This window comes from Arvicanthis niloticus, chromosome 12, assembly GCF_011762505.2.
Source record: "Arvicanthis niloticus isolate mArvNil1 chromosome 12, mArvNil1.pat.X, whole genome shotgun sequence".
NCBI lineage: Eukaryota > Metazoa > Chordata > Mammalia > Rodentia > Muridae > Arvicanthis > Arvicanthis niloticus.
The window spans coordinates 79,049,983-79,071,019 of record NC_047669.1 but is presented as its reverse complement, the minus strand read 5'-3'; the positions used below and the strand labels follow the sequence as shown (position 1 = coordinate 79,071,019).

The 21,037-nt window shown below is 45.8% G+C and overlaps 1 pseudogene; it reads right to left on the bottom strand.

The window, feature by feature from the left end:
* Window positions 1–19,862: 19,862 nt before the first annotated feature.
* On the bottom strand, window positions 19,863–20,533 carry LOC117718196 (SOSS complex subunit B2 pseudogene; annotated as a pseudogene).
* Window positions 20,534–21,037: the final 504 nt, after the last annotated feature.

Sequence of the window (21,037 nt, the reverse complement as noted above, 5' to 3'; positions counted from 1 at the left end):
TGTGGGGGTCTCTCTTTGCTTTTAAAGTCGTCCAATGTCTGTGTCTTTGTGTCTGACCCACTGATGGGAATGTACATGAGTGTCTCCTGACTCAGCCCCACAAAGAGACACCCTAGACTGAACTGCACACAGATGTCAGAGGGAGTTTCCCTAATCCTGAGTCAGCTAAGATGATAGCAATGGGCTGTGGGAAGAGAACATCATATCTCAGACAGGCTTGGCATCTAAGCAAAGCCATATCCACACACTAAACACCCTGGAAGCACCACTGATCCCACCAAGCCAGGATGGACAGGAGGCCTTCATAGAACCTCTTACACAATGAGGACTTACACACATTGATAAATGAGACAAATGTATCTTGGACATGTTTATCTTCTGTCTCTACTACCTGGTATACTCATCAGCTCAATAGTGTCTCCCAAAATTCAGGGCTACCTGAAATTTAACTGAAAATGTAGTCTTTACAGATACAATTAGTTAAATTAAAGTGAGAACATGGTACATTAGGATGATGTGCCCAAATCTAATAAGTCTGTTTCCTTCCATAGAGACACACAGACACACAGACACACCACAGACACACAGACACAGATACAGACACACACACACACACACACACACACACACACGAGAGAGAGAGAGAGAGAGAGAGAGAGAGAGAGAGAGAGAGAGAGAGCCATACTTCAGCAGCCAAGCTATACAACTAGAGCCAAAGGACACCTGCTAGAAGAATGAGGAAAGATCCTTTAGAGAAAGTGTGCCCTTGTTAATAGATTGATTTTGGAGTTCTGGTTCCAAGAGTTGTGGAGAATAAATCTTTGTTGGTTTAAACCACATAGTTTGTGACCATGTGCTATACAGCCATGTTACACTGAAACAGCATAAAACCTAGACTTTTCCAGGGCCCAAAGCTTTAGGAGGTGACCAGGGCGTGTGTGGGAGATAGGGTAGGAGATGGTGGGGATAGGAAACCTGGTGACCTTACGTGCTAGAGGCTCCCTAGTCTGTCTTGAATCCACAGGCTACAAAGCCCATAGGTCACAAAGACTAAGGAAGGACTCCAGTGTACAAAACTAGTAGCCACAGCTGAGCCACCACACAGAGAAGTCCTAAGATTCCTTAGGAGGGAATCTCTGCCTTGGCCACTCCTAGATATCTGTATATGGGGTGAGATGGGGTGGGGAATAAACCACAGGGTATAGATTTGTGAAATGAGTGGTATGTGGTATGTAGTATATGTGGTGTGAGATATGAAGTGTGCACTGTGTATGATATGTGGTGTGTGTGCTTCAGTATATATACATATATATATGTAATATGATATGTAGCATATATATTGAGTGTGATGTATGCAGTGTGTGCATGTAGTGCCATCTTACATATAAAGTGTGAGATGAGTAGTATGTGTGTAGTCTGTGTGGTATGAGAGGTGTGTAGTGTATATGATACATGAGGTATGAGGTGTATATGTGGCATGAAATGTGTGTGGTGTAAGTTGTGAGGTATATGAGGTTGGGGTATGTGAGTTGTGTGAGTTGTATGAGATGTGAAGTGTGTATGAGGTAGATGTGGTATGAGGTGTGTGGTGTGTCAACTATGTGGTGTGTGTGGTATGTGGTGTGTGTAGTATTCACTCCATAATATGTAAATTGTGATGTATGTAGTATGTATGTGTGTAAGGTGTGTGAAGTGTGTGTGGTATAAAGTATATAAAGTATGTGTAGCATCTATAGTGTGTGTCATACAGCTCCATATCATGTTTGAGTTGTGAGATGTGTGTATGTGGTATGAGGTATGTTAGTTGTGTGTGGTGTCATGTGATATGTATAGAGTATGTATATGTAGAGGTGATATTTAGAAAACAGTGCCTGGTCCACTTGTTCCTGGGCAGTCGCCATGTTCCTGCTGCTCCTTGGCTCTGACCAGGGCTCTGGCTAGCTAGATGCACAGGCCCTGGCACCCACGAGACTCAAGTGTGGCAGAGCCATCCCCCACGCTGCAGCCACAAAGCTCAGTTGAACCCCAGATAATATCTGCCATCCTCGCAGTACCCGGTAGAAATGAGTTTCTTAAAGCTTAATGATTATCTAAAGAATTTATATATTTAGAAATGCTCAATTAACAAGATGCCCACACAATTAGAGTTGTTACCCAATACCTAACCTTTTGATAGAAGTTGCTACCCAGGACAGCTTTCAACCCATCATCCATGGTTCTCCATGGCTGCTCCCTCTCTCCTCCCCTTCCTCTTTTTCTTCTCTCCCTTCCTCTCTTCTCCCAGCTCCACCTCCTCTTCTACTGTCTAATCACCGAGCTCCACTGCAAATACAATGTAGCAGAATAAATATGTATATTTATTCTATTTATTATTCAGAATAAATATGTATATTATTCTATTCTGCTATGTGTATAGTGTGTGTAGTGTGTGTCACACAGCTCCATAACATGTAAGAATTGTGTGCTATGTAGTGTTTGAGTGGTATATAGTATATATGGTGTGTATGGTGTGTGAAGTGTGTACTGTTCAATGTGTGGCCTTGGTCCTCAGTGGCTTCCATTCATTCATCCTCCCTGGTATCACCTGAGCTCTCTTTCTCCTCCCATAGTCTTGTTCTCCCTCCTCTTTCTATTCTTCCTTTTGTGCAAATGTCCCCATGAGCTGCTGCTGTAGAGTTTGTGCTTGCCTGGGACATTCAAGCACAGAACATGGCTAAGGAAGTGATGGATGGGTGATGCTTCACCTTGGAAAACTGATAGGAGCCCTCCTGGCTGAAGTCGCAGCCCCAAAGCTGGATGGTAAGACTATCACTTCACCGCATAGAAAAGCATCTCATGGAGGGAGCTGTAGTATGCCAATCAGTGTGTGCCACAGTGTATCCCTCTGCCCGCACATCTTCACTTACAAATAAATGTTCACTGCAAGGAATCATTGGTCTGGTTGGAGACCTCTGGCTTCTGTGATAGCATCAATATTGGATCCTCCTGGTTATCCTGTTGTTGCCCTGTGTCATGGGGATCCTGTAGCTTTGGAACCACAGCACTGCCCCTTTCATGCATCCCAGCCATTTGCAGATGATATAGATTTTGGGATGGCCCAACTCAGAGCCCTGGATCTAGGCCTGGGTGGTACTGGTCAGCCTGCCAGCTCTCCCTTACCCACACCACCAGGGTGACCTCTCCAGCAATGGTCTGGCTAGGCCACCCAATGCTGCCATCAGCAGGAGGCAGAGTCAGCTGAGTTGCTCTTTTGCCTTTAGGTTGGTTCACCTGCACTCACACCTCCAGAGTCAGCTTCATTGTACTATATGGCCAGGGTGCAGGGCCCACTCCGCCAAGTGCTGCATCCTATGAGGAGCAGGGCCTATTCACCCACTCCCATAACTTCCCATCTGCTTCAGATGGTGAGTGGTGACGGGGTGAATGGCATGTCTTCCCTCTTCCCCAGGCCATCACAGCAGAGAGATGGCACAGCCAGTTCTCCCTCTCTCATGCCTTCAAGGCTAGCTCGCCTGTATCCCTGCCACCAGGAGCAGCTCTACTGTGCTGCCCAGGCAAGGTGTAGGGCTCTCCCAGAGCTCTGCCCAGGCTCTCCCAATACCACAGGGGTCAGGGAAGGCATTACCTCCACAACCATATTGCCTTATAGGCAGCAGATGAATGGTAGGGACAGCTCTCCCACACTCTTTCCTTGAGGCTGGCCTTCTTGCACTACCTCTACCACCATGGGCTGCTCTGCTCTGCTGTCTAGATGAGGTACAGGGCCCACTCTCCCAAGTGCTGGTGAGGAACAGATATAGCTCATGACCCTGTGGAGAGCTTTCCCAACTGCTAGAGGTGGCAAGGGACAGTGAGTGGGGACAGCAATACCTCTGCACCCATGCCAGCCCATGGCAAACAAGTGGCAGGGTCAGTTCTCTCACATACCCTTGGGGCAGCTCGCCCACACCCACATCAGAGCCAGCTCCACTGTGCTGGACTGCCTGGGCAGGACCTGCTCTCCCAAGTGCTGCTGCTGTTGAGAGATGGGGTCAGCTCTCCAGAGTAGTGTAGGCAGTAAAGGGCAGGGCCAGTTAAACATAGCCCTTGGACATCCACATGGAGCTTGGTAACTGTCCTGACCAGGGACATCCTCATGTTCTCTAATGGGGATATGAGCCACACATATCTACACTAACTCCTGCCTCTGCATAGCCATGAATTCAGACATGGTTCTAAGCAGCAGTTCGGGCTGGGACCTCATCATGGCCCCAGATGGCCGGAATGGCTACTCATAAGAGGCTAGTCCTCTCCACCCTTGAGTCTCCAGTTTCCTCTCTCTTCATAGTGCTCAAGCTGTTCCACTTCCCTCTCTCTCCCATCTGACCACAGCATACTCACACATTCCACTACAGGCTGGCCATGTGGCTGGTGGGTCCCTGGGTGACATCCTCCCTCTAATGCTGCATGGCATAGCAGCAATCAGGCATCTATAGCCTGCCTGTGCCAAGTGCTGGAGGGTAGGTCTGACTGTGGCATGGCTGCCTGCAGGTCTCTGCCTTCCTCTTCCTGTGCTGCCTGGATTTGATTTGATTTGATTTGGTTTGGTTTGGTTTTTATGAGTCCTAGGCATAAGATATCTTTGGCCAGTAAGCCAGGCATCAATCTAGGATGAACATCTGCTCTGCTCCTGACTGATATAAGAACACCACCGCCGCCAACAAGGTATCTCTTTGCCCATTGCTATGGTGGATATAAATAGTCTTACTTGTACATCTCAGGAGAAGGGTGACATGGCCTGGGAGATGCCTCAGTGGGTGAGGTTCTTTCTGCTCAAAAAGACCCAAGATCAGATCTCTAGACACCACAGAAAACCATCATGGCAGTGTGTGTCTATAATATCCTTGCTACTAAGGAGAGTTGGGAGGAGACAGGAGAATCTCTGGAAGCTAGAAGCCAGCCTGGTGTAGACAAAGGCAAAAACAAGACAGAAGGTGAGGACCAACACCCAGATTTATCCTCTGACTGCCACATGTTAGGCATGTTAGGGCACATACATGCTCCTTGCATGTGTATTTTAAAGATTTTTGTATTTATTTAATGTGTATGGTGGTTGCCTGCATGTATGTGCACCACCTGTGTGCAGGAGCCCACAGAGACCAGAAAAGAGCATTGGATGCCCTGGAACCTGGACTATAGGTGCTCATGAGCCACATGAAGTAGATACTAGAAACTCTACAAAAGCAGCAAGTTCTTTTAACCACTGAGGCTTTTCTCCAGCCCCAAAGATGTTTTTTTTAAAAGTCTACACAGTTTGCTCCTCTGGGTTAGTAGCAGTTATTTGGTGTGCAAATGGTTCCTTATGACAGCTGCTGAGGTGCCTGGAGCCAACAGAACCTGCCTTCCCTCTGCCCCATGGAAGGGCAGAGTGGAGTAAGCCAGACCTTCCTACCCAAGGGTTCTTCATATTTTTGCTGGAAGAATATTCCTTGCCGCTGTTCTTGCTGTTTGAGGGCTCAGCAACTCCACCTGATAAGGGCAGGTGGGTTCCACTGTGGTTCCTTCTTAGCTCAGGTTTAATTCCCAATGCTGCTAACTTCACCTGTCTCCTGAATCCGTACTGAGTCCAGGAGGCAGTGACTGAATCTGTCTGTGCCCAGTATAGACTTCTATTTGCTTGGCTTTCCATAGTCGACTTGGCCAGTGAGATTGTTGGCAGTCTTTGTTGAGTCAAGGTTTTAAGTTTTCTTGTTTTGTTTTTTGTTTTGTTTTTCTTTGTTTTCTGAGCCCTGAGGCAAAGTCTTCTGTAGTTTAGGCTGTTCTTAAGGTCCCTGTGTAGCTGAGTATTGATAACCTTGAACTCTGATCTTCTTGCCTCTATCTCCTGAGTTCTGAGATTACAGGAGTGAACCAGCTTATGTTGTGCCATGGATTGAACCTAGGACTGTGAAAATGCTAAGCAAAGGCAATATTAACTAAGCTACCTTCCTCATGGCACATTTTAGCTCAATCAAGTGACATGCCTGATTACAAAGACTAGGAGGCTCTTTCCACACTTACCACATAATGTATGGGGTGGCTATGTTTCTGGACAGGCTCCATGCATCTCTTCCTATCTGTGATTTATCTTGTTACATGAGCAGGATTTCAAGTGTTATCAATACAGGACCTAATAGTCCATCTATCTCCATGAGAACCTAGTTCTGAGCTAGGTATAGGGATGGATCCATGATGTGTTGATTAATTGAATGGATGGATGGATGGATGGATGGATGGATGGATGGATGGATGAGAGGCACTCAGTGATTCATGCTAAGCGAAAGGAAAGCCAAGGAAGTGTCCATCCTGCAGAGTCATGGACACACATAAAGTCCTTCAACATGTCCACCAGATGGCATGCATGCAGTGGAGGCCTGCCACTTCCTTTTCTAGAACCCATGTCTCACCAGGCCTCCTGCTTCTTATCCCAGCAAGACAGGCAGAGAGAGGCCCTGAGCTGGGCTGCCTGGGCTTGTTCCCAGGCCAAGCAACAAGCTTCCCACACTGGCTCCAGGATCCCATCCTGGCGGCTGCATCAAAGCTCTGTCTAGCCCCGGAGGCTGAAGTTGCTGGAGGTAGCCACACATTCCTGTGGGTCTTGGCAGCATGATGGTCCACAGAGAGCAGGTGAGGAGTCTGAAGGCTGCAAGATACATTCTGAACTGAGGCAGTCCATGAGCTTGAGGCAAGACCTGACTGGCTAGCCCAGGGAGGCAGGGCTGTGGATACTGTTCGCATTGGTGGTCAGTGTCTGTTGGCACTGCTTCTGAGCAATGTGGTTTATACTTTCCACCTCCTTTCTCCAACCCACCTGTAGAAAAGACCTTCAATGTATGCTTGGCTGAAGATCTGTCACTATTTAGCAAGTTCTAGAAGGCAGAGATTTGAGCAGTACAACTCAAAGTTGTACTTTGGGACTGATTTTGCTAAGAGCAAAAGAAAATGCCCTGTACTGCTGCAAAGCCCACTATGAAGAATGATGATGTCATCTTCCTGAATGGACAAGGATACTGTGTATATGTTTACAAATGGGCCAGAGGCGAGCTTCAGAAATCCATTGCTCATCTCACTATACTTGTGGTCATGGCTGTCTTCCCAGCATCTGGGAGTTCCAGATGTTGAAGGTGTGTCTAAGTAGCTTAGATGAGAATAGGGCTCCCTCCCCTGGAAGCTGTGAGTCTATAGCCAGGTGGCTGCTTCCTGCTCAGGTTCAGCTAGGTTCCACCCAGCAAGCAGAACCTTGTCCTTCCACTTGGGGTGTGGTATTGCTGCTACATCCTTCTGACCAATAACATGTATATAATGAACCCTGTTGCTAGGATGCATCTGGTTTTCTCCAGAGCCGGCATTTGCTGCCAAATCTGAAGGAGTGAAAAGCTCCCTGGGAGGGGCTTTGTCTCATGTGGCCAACCCTCCTGCCTAATATTAAGGACCACAGAACTATGAGTGCAGAATCCAGTCGTATCTCTACCATCCAGTATCTACTCTCCCGCAGCTAGCAGCTTACTGAGAGGTTCTGCCATCTCTGACTGTGTCCAGGCTCTTATGGTACAAAGTGTTTTATTGTACTTCCCTTATTGCTAACAAAAACTGGAAGCCATTTAAAAATTAAGGTACTATAAAACATGATATAATAAAAACCAAAGTCCAAAAGCTTAACCCACATGGGACAAATGTGGCCATCCCTAGGAAGAAGAAGCCATCTGGCATCCTCACCAGATAGCTCAATGCTGGGCTCCAGTACCAGTGCCACTGCTTAGGAGAAACAGCCACAGGGGATGGAAGACTAAGAGGCCTCATTTGAGAGATTTGTACCTAAGGGTGAGTAAATTAGGGGCTACATTTTTCAAGCTGTCTGGAACTCATGTGTGTGTTTCTTGCTTTGGAATAGTCTATTTGGGAGGTGGGAGCTGTCCACATTCACTGGTGACTGGCAGAGCCTCAGGCTATTTCACATCCTGCAAAAAGGCAGATTGGGAAGGGAAGAAGGAAGACAGTTACTTTTTAAGGCACACTTGCAATACAGATGAGAATAATCATGCATATATGTGATCTGAGTAGGGGGAGTGCATTGGAAAACATTGGCTCTTGATGCCATAGCTCACCCATCAGATACCTGCCAGGTGCAAGTGAATGGTTGGTGGTTTCAAGAAAAGTGTCCTTCAACTGCTGAAAAGTAACCAGGCAACCATTTTATTGCCTTCACCCATAGGACAGAGGTATCTCCTGTGGAGGCTAGTGACGAGGTTCTAGCTGTCTCATCTCCAAAATTGTGATTTTGAAAGTTAACCAAAAGCAAAATGACGCAGGCTGGAGTGGTCACGGGTGGTAGAGTACTTGCCTGGCATGCAAGAAGCTATGGGTTTAATCCCCAGCATCATGAAAGCAAGTGACTTAAAGTCAATGTGGGGATGGGAGAGCGAGCAGTGGTAAAGAGCACAGAGGGCCTGAGTTCAGTTCCCAGCACCCATGCCAGTTGGCTCACAACTGCAACTCCAGGGGTTCAACACCTCTGGCCTCCACAGGCACCTGCATTCACATATACACACTTGATACAGAGACAATTAAAAATAAAGGTAAATCTTAAGAAATAGAAGCTAGAGTGACCCACATAGACTCCTTATAGCCTCCCCTATTCCAGGCCTCCGGTTAGTCCCAGAGTTGCCCCCACCAGTTTCCACTCTTAACCCCATCCCTCTCCTCCCCACCCTCACACCTGGTCGCCATCTCCTCTCCCCATCTCGCACCCAGTTCCCTCTCTCCATCTGTTTCCCCTACTGAGTGAAACTCACAAATCTTCCCTCAGGCTTATTACCCAGTTTCTTTGGGTCTGTAGATGTTTATTCTGTACTTTATGGCTAATGTTCAATTATAAAAGTGAGTTCATACCATACATGTCTTTCTAGGTCTACAATACTTGGTTTCAAGTGCATCTCTTGGTTTCCATGTGGGTCCCTTAACAATTGGAGCAGGGCTGTCTCTAATTCTGCTGCCTGCCATTGGATCCCCTTCTCCTACCTGGAGTGCCTGGTTAGGCCTCAGTAGGAGAGGAGGTGCTTAGTCCTTCTGGGACTAGATGTTCCAGGGTGGGGAGGTGCCCAAGGAGGGGGTGGCTTCCCTTCTCTGAGAAAAAAGGGAGGAGGTAATAGGGGGAGGGATTTGTAAGGCAGGACTAGGAAGAAAGTAGGGAGGGAGGCTGTGACTGGGATGTAATGTGAATAAAAAATAAATTATGCAAAGAAAATAATAATTTAAAAAAGAAATAAAAGCAAGTACAGCTAAAGGGTTTATCCAGAGTTGACTGTTGGGTTCCAGAGAAGTTTCCAGAAGTTCCCAACTAAAATCCTTTTCAGCCCAAGAGATGTGAGCAGTTCCTTCCCCATAGGCTGGTTTTGACCACCAGGGCCATATTTAGGACTCTCTTCAAGAAGGACTGAGAATCAGCACATTGTCACTGTGTGATTTGCTGTGGATCCTTCCTTTAAGCACAAGCCACTTGGTTTTCTGGCATACCCTTGTCTCTTTTTGCCAGCTATAATTCCACTATGCAGGCTGGTCCTCCCTCAAGGAGCACTCCAGACCTAAAACTTCTGTTCACCTCCTAAAGAGCATCCAACCTCTTTAGGAAACAGATGGAATTTGAATTACCTTGCATCCCTCCCACCATCTATGATGGTCTCAAAAAAAAAAAAAAAATGGCCACAAACCCCTCTCCCCAAAACACTACCAGAAGTTACTCGATGCTCTGAGAAGCCATTAGTCCTGCCTTATGACTAATGGAAGCTATCAATTTGTCCTTACTCAAGCCATAACCCCAGGAGAGGAGACAAGTGCATGCTCCTTGCTGGCCAGAAGGTGTCAGCTTCTCATTTCTGCTCTGCAGTTGGCATAAGGGACAACTACTCTACCATTGATCCACACCCCAAGGTCTCCCTTTACTTTCTATTTGTGAGATAGCATCTCACCAAATTGCCAGGTCCAGCCTTCAGTTGGCCCTATAGTTACCAGAATCTGAACTAGCACTCCTGCCTCAGGTTCCTGAGTAGCTGAGATGACAGGCCAGCACGGCAAGATGCTTCTTGGCTGCACTCTGGCATGAAAAGCCAAGGTCCCCTCCAGTCCCTTCCCTCAACGCTCTCCTTCTGCAGATGGAGACATCTTCAGCGTGCAGGTGAGAGCTGACCTACTCAGTCTGCTTCAGTGTCTGAACACATGCTCGTGTCACCCTGTGTTATTACAATACACAAAGAACTGAGTACCATCAGGGGAAGAAATCAGTGACTGGATACAAGATGAAGCCCTCACCCTGCCAAGTCCTGTCTTTCCTGGTTCCTCTGTTTACTGGCTTTCTTGGTGCCCATTTCAGGGCCACCGCAGCACCACCTATAAGCTTGGATAAGCACAGCTGCTGTCCTTGTCTGCAGGGGAACACAAGTTCAATACATACAATACATACAAGGACAACCCATGAGCACAGTGTGGAAATGCCTGCAGAAGGCTACCTCCCACTCTCCATAGGCTTTAGAATGCTTCTTGAAGCAGATCACAGTGACAGAGGACAGAATGTAGGTCAGAGGGAGAGAGTACATAGGTTTGCTGGCTAGATATATCCTGACTGGACAGGTATCCTAGGGAGCATCAGGAAGAGTATGGCCAGAATGGATACTCACTGTGGATTTCTCTGGAAAACAGAGGGAACAGAAGTGCTTAGCAGCCTCAAGTGATGACAAAGAAGGCCTGCTTTGTTGGACTGTGGAGATGAAAAAGGCAGCATTTGAGAACCAGCAAGGCTCCTTTCTATCTAGCCATGGACATGACCTGGGAATGGAACCTTAGCTGGGCAGGCAACAGGTCTGCTCCAAGGGCCTTAAGGTCACCTGCAGCAAGAAGAGGGCAAGGAGCAACCACAAGGAGCAGGATTCAGTTCCTGTTATGCAATGTGAGGTGCTGTCTGGACCCAAACAGGAAATGTTCAGTAGACACAGAGTTCAGGAGTAAGGCCTGGGCAGGTCAGAAGCTGCAAGTCCCTTCTAGGTGACTGAATATGGCCTCTGCTTCCAGCCTCTACCTCTTTGATGCCAGCCCTGGCAGATTATACCATCGAGTTCATTTTAAGTTCAGTTCCCTTCTTTTCTCTGCTCCTGCAGGGGCCTGAAATGCCAGTGCTAGCCAAATAAAGGCTGCATATATGGCACCTTCCGCCACAGAGCTGTGTTTTCTTAACAGTTGTAGAGATGGGAAGCCTGAGACCAAGGTGGCTTTGTCTCCTTTCTCTTTCCCACCTCTATATTGCTTGTGGTGTCCTTGGCTTGGAGCAATATCCTAGTCTCTGAACAGTCTACTCCATGCTTTCCATCTCTTAGAACCTGCCTCACCTCAGCCTGACCTCATCAAATATCAATTGACTCCTTCCTGTTTTTCAAATGAGGTCATCTCCACAGGCACAGGGGGTTAGGACTTGAACATAAGTCTTTAGGACAAGAGCAGTACCTACCCTTTGCACCTGTGTAGCCATTTACTGAATCAAGAAGTTTCCTCGGGGAAAGGTAAGCCATTCCTGAGAACACACCAGTGGGCTTCTCAGGAAGATAGCTGTGAAACCTCAGTCTCTGTCTTCCTTAACCTGAGACAGCAAGAAACCCCAGGTCTCTCTACACATACACTTGTGGGATCCGGGCTGCTGGCTCTGGCTCAGCACTGCTAGTTCACCAAGGAGCCAGCTACTGTCTGGCCTGGGGCCACCATTCCACACTGGGGAGGGACTGACTGGGTACACCAGGGTGGGGTGGGGTGGGGTGTGGCAAGTCTCTTCAGGGGTCATGAGCCCAACTCAACTCTCAGCTGTGGACCTTGTAATAACTCTGCAGCCTTAACTGTAATAAGGGGTCATTTGACACCCTTCTCAAGGACTGTAGAGGGTTAAGTGACACTGGTCTGGTTCTCAAGAAGAAACACTTTATGTTATTCTTGGCTTGGCTTCGCTCCTCATTTGTAACTTTAGTAGCATCTCCTTTGGGATCCTTTCCAGGTCTTTGCAGCTACTTGTCACCTGCCTAAACAGTTATTCAGCCTCTCTGAGCCAAGAGACACAGTTTGCCTTGTACTCCTGGGGAGCACCCCAGTCCCCAAGGTACAGGGCAGACTGAGGTCACCCCAATCAGTGCCTGGACAGTGGCACAACGTCCCCTTCTAGGTTCAGTGGATGAACATTGCTGTCAATACTTCTGAGTATGAAACTAGCATGTCGTTGTATCACCACCAAAAGATTCTAGAACTTTCCTTTTAGACATCAGACCCATGGTAGGAAGGGAGGAAGGAAAAAGATGGCTTAAGCTATCTGGTTAGGTAGCTGAAGAAAGGTGAAAGCTGTGGAATTGAAAGGCCTGAGCCATTTTGCCAGATTCTGCATGGGAGGTGTTGGAGAAGAGGCCATATTTGAATCCACAGCCTGGGGTGGGTGCTTGGAGGGAGATTGAACTAGATAAGGCAAGACTTGGGCGAGAGTTAGAAAGGTCCTTGTAGGTGTTCCTGCCTCAGCCTCACTGCTGAGACCTGAAAGGAACTGAGTCTCTCTCCCTCTGATTTTGTCTCTCCAGGAGTTCTGCCTATTGTGGCTTGCATTAGGATCACAGTACTCAGGAGGTGGAGGCAGGAGGATTACAAATTTGAGGCTAGCCAAGACTATGCAGAAAGTGACACTATCTCCAAACAAACAACCCATCTCAGGTTCTTCTGAATGAGGTCTGTTGAAACAAAAGAGCCCTTGATCCAAGGGAACAACAGCAATATGTGATGACCAGAGCCAGGAAGCATGGGTTCAGGCCCTGAATGACATAGTTAATTGAACTTTTATTGTCACAGAACAAAAGATAGTCATGAATCAACATAGTTACTAGACACATTAGTGAGGACATCAGGTAATGGGTTAAAGAAAGGAGGGAAATCTCTGCTGTGGATCTCAGATACTATCTGATGATATTCTTAATATCTCCCAAAGGTTTAACTGACAGTCAAAAGATCAGACACAGAGGTGATAAGTGCCTATGATGAGAACTAGAGAAGCCTAAGATAATTTTGATTCTTTATAACATTCAAACTTTCCATAATCAGTCACCAGGCCCTTTAAGACAATTGAAGTGTTGTCAAAGAACTTCAGTCCTGCATGTTGACAGACACGTTTTATGTATACAGAAACTAGATACATTAGTATCTGTCCCATTAGGGTAGTCAATAGTGCAGTCTTCAGGGAAGAGAAATACCCACTAACACCATTAAGGAATGGGCTAGAGAGATGGCCCAGTGGTTAACAGTGCTTGCTGCTCTTTCAGAGTTCCCAGAACCTATTTCAGGGGCCTCAACCACCTATAACCAGATTCAAAGAATCTAATACCTTCTTTTGTGCAAAAATGAGAACACGAGTTGAAATACCCAGAAATCATAAAAGGTGGACAGAGTGGCACATGTCTATGATCTTAATACTCCTACAGCAAAATGGGAGGTGGAGACAGAGCCTCCAAAAGCTCACAAATGAGCTATCCTGGTATACAAGGTGGCCAGTAACAAGGGACTACTACCTCAAAAAAGATGAAAGGCAAAGACTGACACCCAAGGGTGTCTACTCACCTCCACATATGTCCCATGGCATATAGTATACATGCACACACGCAAACACACAAATGTGTGTTCAATTCTGTAATCATAACCTCACATAGAGGAGTATCTCAATTGTAATGTTAGAGAAATGGGTTTTAACATCTAAATTATTGTGACTCTCATACCTAATATTTTCATCTGTCCTATGATTTGGTAGATGCCACATTTATAGTTCAGGAGAGTAAATGGGCAGTCACATTACAGAAGAAATCAGATTTATGGGTTATTATTTTAAATTTCTGACTAACAAAATTACCCTTTCCTCATGTAGCAAATATTCCTAGTGACAGAGGTAGTGATAAAGGCTAGACTATTGAGAAATAAAAATATTACAGTTTTTTTTTTAACAAGGGATCAGAGCTCCAATAGAAGCAGTTCTGCAGCACTGCCCATATACTTCTTATTGGCAAAATATGAATATTTTGATAGCTTTCAAATCCCACCTAACTGTGCTATGTGCACCTTGAAGATTTGTTGACTGGGAAATGTGATCTACTGAAGCCACCACTGTGTTGCCCATATCCTGTAGGAAGACTTTATGGGTCCTGGGCTTTGATAAAAGTATATATGCATTTATACCAACTTTCCCAGAGTGCAAGGGAAGGAAGCTCATCACACTTGCAGTCACTCCTTTTAGAGACAGCTGCTTCTTTTAGCAGGTCTTCTGCTGTGAGTGCTGGGCCAGGTTTTCACCTTCTCTGCCACTTCAGTCTCCAGGTAAGGTCTGAAAGCTCCATGCCAGGGACTGAGACCCCAGTGGGCTGCTTTAGGAAAGGGCAGATGTTCATATCTCCACCAAACCACTATCAGTGCCAGAACTTACCAGCTTGGGGGCTGTTGGTCTTGGTGTTTTGTCACAGCAATAGTAACCATAACTAAGATAAGCCTTCTTACGTGGATTCGTTTCATGGGCCACAGGGTTCTTTCTATTTTAAAGCAAATGTGTAATACTTCTCCACATTCCATGGCCTTCAAGGATGAGATAGACATCTTTGAAGACATTTTAAACCTTGAGGAGGCAGCACAGGACCACAGATGCTGTGTGTGTGACTTGCTTCAGGTAGTGCTTGCTCCAATAACATAGTGCTGCAGGTAAGTCTGTTTGGTATAGTGGTCAGCACTCTGCTTGGGTCCAGAGATGCCCAGTAAAGGACTAAGGCAGAGGTGAGGTATAAACCAGGAAACACTCTTTATGCTTATTTTCCCTGTTTATCTGTCAGATACTCAGATAGTTACAATAAACCATGCCTCAGAGGCTTGCCTGGTCTCATACCAGCTAGATAAGATGAAATGCCAAACCTACAACCTAGCTGCCAGCACCAAGCCCTCATATGCTGGCTCACCTATGCAGGGAGACAACAGCTCCATCTTTACTCAGCTCCTCTTCTTGCTGAAGATCCTGTCTATGATGTCAGATTGAACATGTCCTATGTAGCTATCTTTTTATGGATGGAGCAAGGAGACGAGCCATACAGAAACAGTGCAGCCTGGCTCAATTAACTAGAGTGAGATTCATAGAAACTGACCACTGTAGGCTCCAGGCACTAGCCATCCAGAGGGACCTGGTCTATACATTGAGGAACTCTTGAGACTCTGTGCCTGGATCTAACTCTCTAGGTGCTGAGTGTGGGGAAGTCCCACGGGACACAGGTATTCAGGCACTGAGTGTGGGGAAATCTCACAGAACCTAGCTCTCTAAGTGCTTACTGTGGGGAGGTCCCATGGGACCTAGCTCTCCAGGTGAGATTGGAATGGTCCTATGGAGAGCTCTTTGGGTGAATAAGACATCTCTGAGATGTAGCTCTTTGCAGACACACCCAATTTGATGTTTCAGGGACAAATGCCCAGCCCTGTTCATCTGTCCAGCTCACCTTCATCCCCAGATTTGTGTGGTTTCTAGGTCACACAGTAGGCACCAGGGGCCCTGTACCCCTGGCATTGTGACTCAGTGGAACATGTGCCTCTGAAGAGGACCAGATCCTGCCTTTGCTTCAGAGGCTACATATGTTTTGCCTCCACCCACCCATGACCGAAAATAGCTAGCTCACATCTGTGTTCAGGAAGTGTATTTCTGTGGCAAAAATGTATAAGTCTGCCAGCATAGAGATCCAGAGGGCCTATGATAGGCTCTGTATGTGTTAGCTATGGCTGTGTAACAGATTACCCCCGTCAAGTGGCTCTAAACATCAGTTACCTACATTCTGTGAGTCTAAGATCCCTGCAGATAGGCTAGGCTCTTCAGTGTATCTCAGCCACCAGGGCCAGTTCTCTGCAAGTCCCCTTGATGGATTTTATATTGCTGGCTTCAGCTCCCTATTGTCTTCTGGCTGGAGTTCTTCCCCACTCAGGCCTCTCTTCCTCTGCTGTTCTTCTTGGAAGTATGAACAGGAGAAGGTTACAGAGAGAGTTCAACAAGATGGAAGATGGAAGAGGTGATCTTTCCCTCTTCCCTGATGCTTGCTGCCTTTGCCAGGTTCAGCTCACAGAAGGACATGAACACAGAGAACCTCTGGCTGCTGTGACAATGACCAGAGACTAGACAGCCTGTGCTAGTCTGTTACTACAACAAACACCAGCTGAAGCCAACTTACAAAGAAGAAAGGCTCAAGGTCTCCAAGTTTCAGTTCATGGTCCCTGGGTCCTCATTCTTTGGGCCTGAGGTGAGGCAGGGGATCCTGGAGAAAGCCCATGGTAGGGAACTGCTTACCTCATGGCCAGATTACAAAATGAAAGGACGGAGTTCCACAGTTCCCTGGAGGTCACCTTGAGTGATGTAATTCCTCACTCTAGGCCCCACCTCCAGAAGGTTCTACCACCTCCTGACTGCTCTGAGGTGAAGCCTAACCCTCAGCACAGGCCCGTGGAGCACAGTCCAGAGCCTAACCACAGCAGGACTTAAGACAACAGAAATGTGTGCTCGTAGCTTTTGAGACCAGAGTGTGAAATCCAGTATACCAGGTCTGCTCTTCCAATGAGACCCATGGAAGAGAGTCCTTCTAGGGCATGAATGTCCCCTCCCCAACACTGGGAGAAGCTTAATTAACACCACAAAAGTACTAAAAGTGATTAGATTCAAAGAGATTTCATGGATTAATGGCACTATCATGAGACTGGGTTAATATCATGGGAGTGGATTAGTAATCATGGGAGTGAGTCAGTTTAAAAGATAATGATTCATGGATTAATAAATCATCAAGGGACTGTGTTAATTATCATAGGAGTGGATTGGTAATCATGGAGGTGGGTTGGTTATAATGGGAGTGGGTCAGGTATTATGGGTTAGGGTTGATTATAATGGGAATGGATCAATTATCATGGAAATAGTTTATTTATACAGGGAGTGAGGTGGTTATCATGGGAAAAGGTTGGTAATCAAGGTAATGGGTTTAGTTATCACAGAAGTAGGTTGGTTATCATGAAGATGGGTTGCTTATAATGGGAATAGATTAGTTATCACAGGAGTGGGTTGGTAATCACAGGAGTGAGTTATCATGGGAGTGGATCCCAGATGCACAGGGTGAGTCAGCTGAGTTTCTTTCTTTCTGTGCTACTCACTTGCCCTCCTTCCATGTTATGATGATCCACAAAGGCCTTCATCACATGCCTGCTCTAGATCTCCAGTGTCCAACCAACCTCCAGAGCTGTGAATTAAGGTTGCTTCTACCATGTGTGTCTGCCAGTACGTGAGGCTGTTGCAGCAGCAGCAGCAGCAGCAGCAGCAGCAGCAGCAGCAGCAGCAGCAGCAACAACAACAACAACATCCATCTCTGCTTTTTCCTGTCTCCATGTAGGTTTTGAAAGATTTGGTGTCCTTGACTTACTGCTGTACATTCTGGTGCTAACTTCTTCTGTGTGGTCTTCTCTTGGTGTGTCCTAGTCCTAATGTCTTATTTTCAGGGATACAAGTCATACTGTATTTGCTCCTATACTTCCCAGCCTGGCCTTTCTTCCCTTGACTACAAATGTCATTTCTCCAAATGAGGCCATAGGCACATGTGTGGGGTGTGACTTCAACATACCACATAACTTAGTGTATGAACACTGAGGCAGAGGCAGGCTGATATCTGAGTTTCAGGCTACCCTGGTCTACAGAACAAGTTCCAGGACAGAGAGGGCTACATAGAGAAACTCTGTCTTGAAAAATAAAAATAAAAGATTTATTTTTAATTATGTGCATGTGTATTCACATGTAAGAGCTTGTGTGTATGTGTGTGATTGCCTTTTTCTTCTTTTTTTCACAAAGCCAAATCAGCTATAATTATTAATATATGAATAAATGACAAATAATATCAAAGCCTTGTACCTATAAACCAAAGTAAACTCTGTGACTTTTCAAAAAAAAAAATGCTATGATAATCTCCACACAGAACTTAATACAGTGCATACTGAAAATCTGTCAAACTGAATTAGAACAAACTCTGACACAAATTATATTCAGATGCTACAGAAGTTGAACAGAAACTTCCTTATTTTACAATGTGAGGTAAGGAGAAAGGACAGGTACAGAGCTAGGGAGCAGCCAGGCTGAAGCTGATTACAACTTCAGGAAATGGACTGGGCTTCTCCATGTTTACTGAAAGAGTAAAAAAAAAAAAAAGTAGGTAGATACGACATCATTAGAGCAAGTTTTACTCAAAAGACGATACTTGAGAGACAAATAATAACAATGAAAAACATTACCACTTATCCACCGTAAGTGAAGTCCCAGCACACAAATCCCACCTTAACAGAGGTATAATCACTTCTTGAGCCATCTAACTTTTGCTAGTAAGGCTACGTGACTTGTTTAGAAACTTTTAAAAATGCACACCCCTGGAAGAAGGGGAGTGTCTACTTCTACCTGAATACTTGTAACCAGTAGTCACATGGCTATATGAACTCAATTTGATTTGTATTTGCTACAATAATTACCATGAGTATTCTTTTTGTAAATAATCAGGTTAGCCTTATGTGGTGCTGCACAACTTTAATCCCAGCACCTGGAAGACAGAGGCAGGCCAATCTATAGTTCAGAGACACACCCGATGTATATAACAAGTTCCAACCCAGCCAGGGTTACACAGGAGGACCTTAACTCAAAAATACTACAACTAATATCAATGAGACCGTCTAATAAGGTGCTATAGCTCCCTTCAATCCCTCTGACTACACTCCAACATTTAACATGGTAACTTCAAAAATAAAATATTCATGGTCTCAGCTGTAAATTTTTCTTCAATGTAATTTTCAATGTTTGCAACAAATGTTAAGAACATTATCTTAAACAGTTTTCTTCTAAAAATTACTTGTTACATTACTCATTTTATTCCACAATTCTGATAAAGAATCTGGTTATCTGGTCATTAAACAAGAGTTTAGGATGATTTTGTCCTTGGAAAAATCTTAATGGCAGTCAGTAACTCTATGAAGTCAAGTCATTCCTGGATCAACACTCAAAAATGCTGTCAGCACTGACCAAGTTTCTGGCTTGAGGTGGTTATTGCTTCAGGTAGCAATGTTCAAGTTTAAAAAAAGACTTTTTTCCATTAAACATTATGGCAAACATTACAAAGTTTATGCAGAAGCCAGACTCACAGAGGCCATATATAAGCTGGTGTCTTAACTCACCCTGGACACAGGGACAGGTTTTCAAGTGATATCCAGTAAGTTCTTGTAGCCGCCCGCGGCCACAAGTCAACTGAGTTCACCTGAAAAGGGGGCTGGGAATGAAAGGGGACGGAGGGCGAGAAGAGATGAAGCCAAGACAAAGTTCTCTGATCAAGGCTCAAAGCTTTAATGTTCAGCTCTCAATTTAAAGGGGAAGGCCCAACCCACAACCCACAACCCCTCCTGGTTTCAACCAGAGATGGGTGGGATAATCCATAATCCGTTCTAGGTCAGGGCCAGAGATGTCTCAAGGCAAGCCCGGGGCAGTTCTGCTTCTGTGTTCTGTGCAACCAGGGTGGGTAACTCCACCTAGATCCTATCACTTGGTCTGTTGTGGTAAACAAGGTCTCTCAGGCCTGCTCAAGGCTGGGGGGGAAGGGTTCAAGTTCTTGCTCTAAAAATAAATGTTCCTGTTTTCAGAGTTCCTATTCTTCAATAGGATGTAACTGAGCAGCCTAACAGTTTTTCAGTAAAATCCAACCACTCTTTTTAACAACCCAAAAATATAAAAGGAAACCTGTAAGCGACAAAGTTTTCACAGTTAAGAATCAATAAAAGTGCACTAAGTGTTCAAGTAGGTCACGTAGTTTAAAACCTACATGTGTCTCTTTGGCTTAGGTCATCTTCTAAAGGCTCTTCTCGGATCTCTGGCATTACTTATTGTGGGTCTGACTGTTTGACTACTAGATGCTCCTGGTAGCTGTGGACTGATGGGTCCTGGGCCATTGCTTCTACCATATGGAAGATGATATCCCCTAGATTCAGGGTTGGTCTGAACACCATTTCCCGTTGGTCCAAATGTACTGGTGCTCATTTTATCCTTCTGCTCACTTTGTATCCCTTTGTTCTGCTGTCCTCTATAATCTGGGTTTGGCTCACTGAAATTTGGCACTTCTGAATACACCATACAAAATTCTCCAAGTTTTTGAAGTTTACCACCTCTTCCAGTATAAAGTGTCAGGCATCCTTTCCACATTGATGCATATCCTCTGGTCAACTGAATAATATCCCCTGTCTGTATGAGCCCTCCGATCTCATCCCACACAGAAATAGTGATGCTTCCCGTTCTATCAGCTACTTTGCAGGATCTCACTTCATGGCCGTCTTTAGTTTTGGTCACTCGTTCTATCTCCAGGACAATAAAGATGACATTTAAGTTTTTCAGTCCGGCCTTAATGTCTTTTATAAAAAGAGGAGGGTTGTTGACCCCGTGCATACTGAGGCAGGTGTGGCTATGCTTCAGAGATCCACTAGGCAAGGCTTCCCACCTTCCGGAACCAGGGGCAGAGCTGGGTGCAAGCTGGGGTAGGGCTGGCGACTGGGGTCAGGAAGCAGTTACTCAGGCGCTGGGGTGTTGCAGCCCAAGGTACCCCACACTTGGGGGCCAGAAATGTTGAGAACTACACTACTCCACGTTTGGGGGCCAAAAGTTGTACTTCCTAGTGCCTAATAATCTGTTGCTCTCTTCTGAGTTCTCTAGTCCAAGAGTCTTCTTCCTCAATGCCTAATTCCTACTCCAGCGTCTGAATCTCTGCTACTCCAAATTGTTCTGAACTCTCCTGTCTGCCTCCCGCCTTTTATATGTCTCACTTCTAAGCCACGCCTCTAGGTCACGCCTTTAATCATGCCCTTAGGTCTTGTCTCTAAATCTGATCTCTAAGTCACACCCTTAAGTCACACACCTTTAAGTCTCACACACCCAAGGGAAGATCCTGGGTAT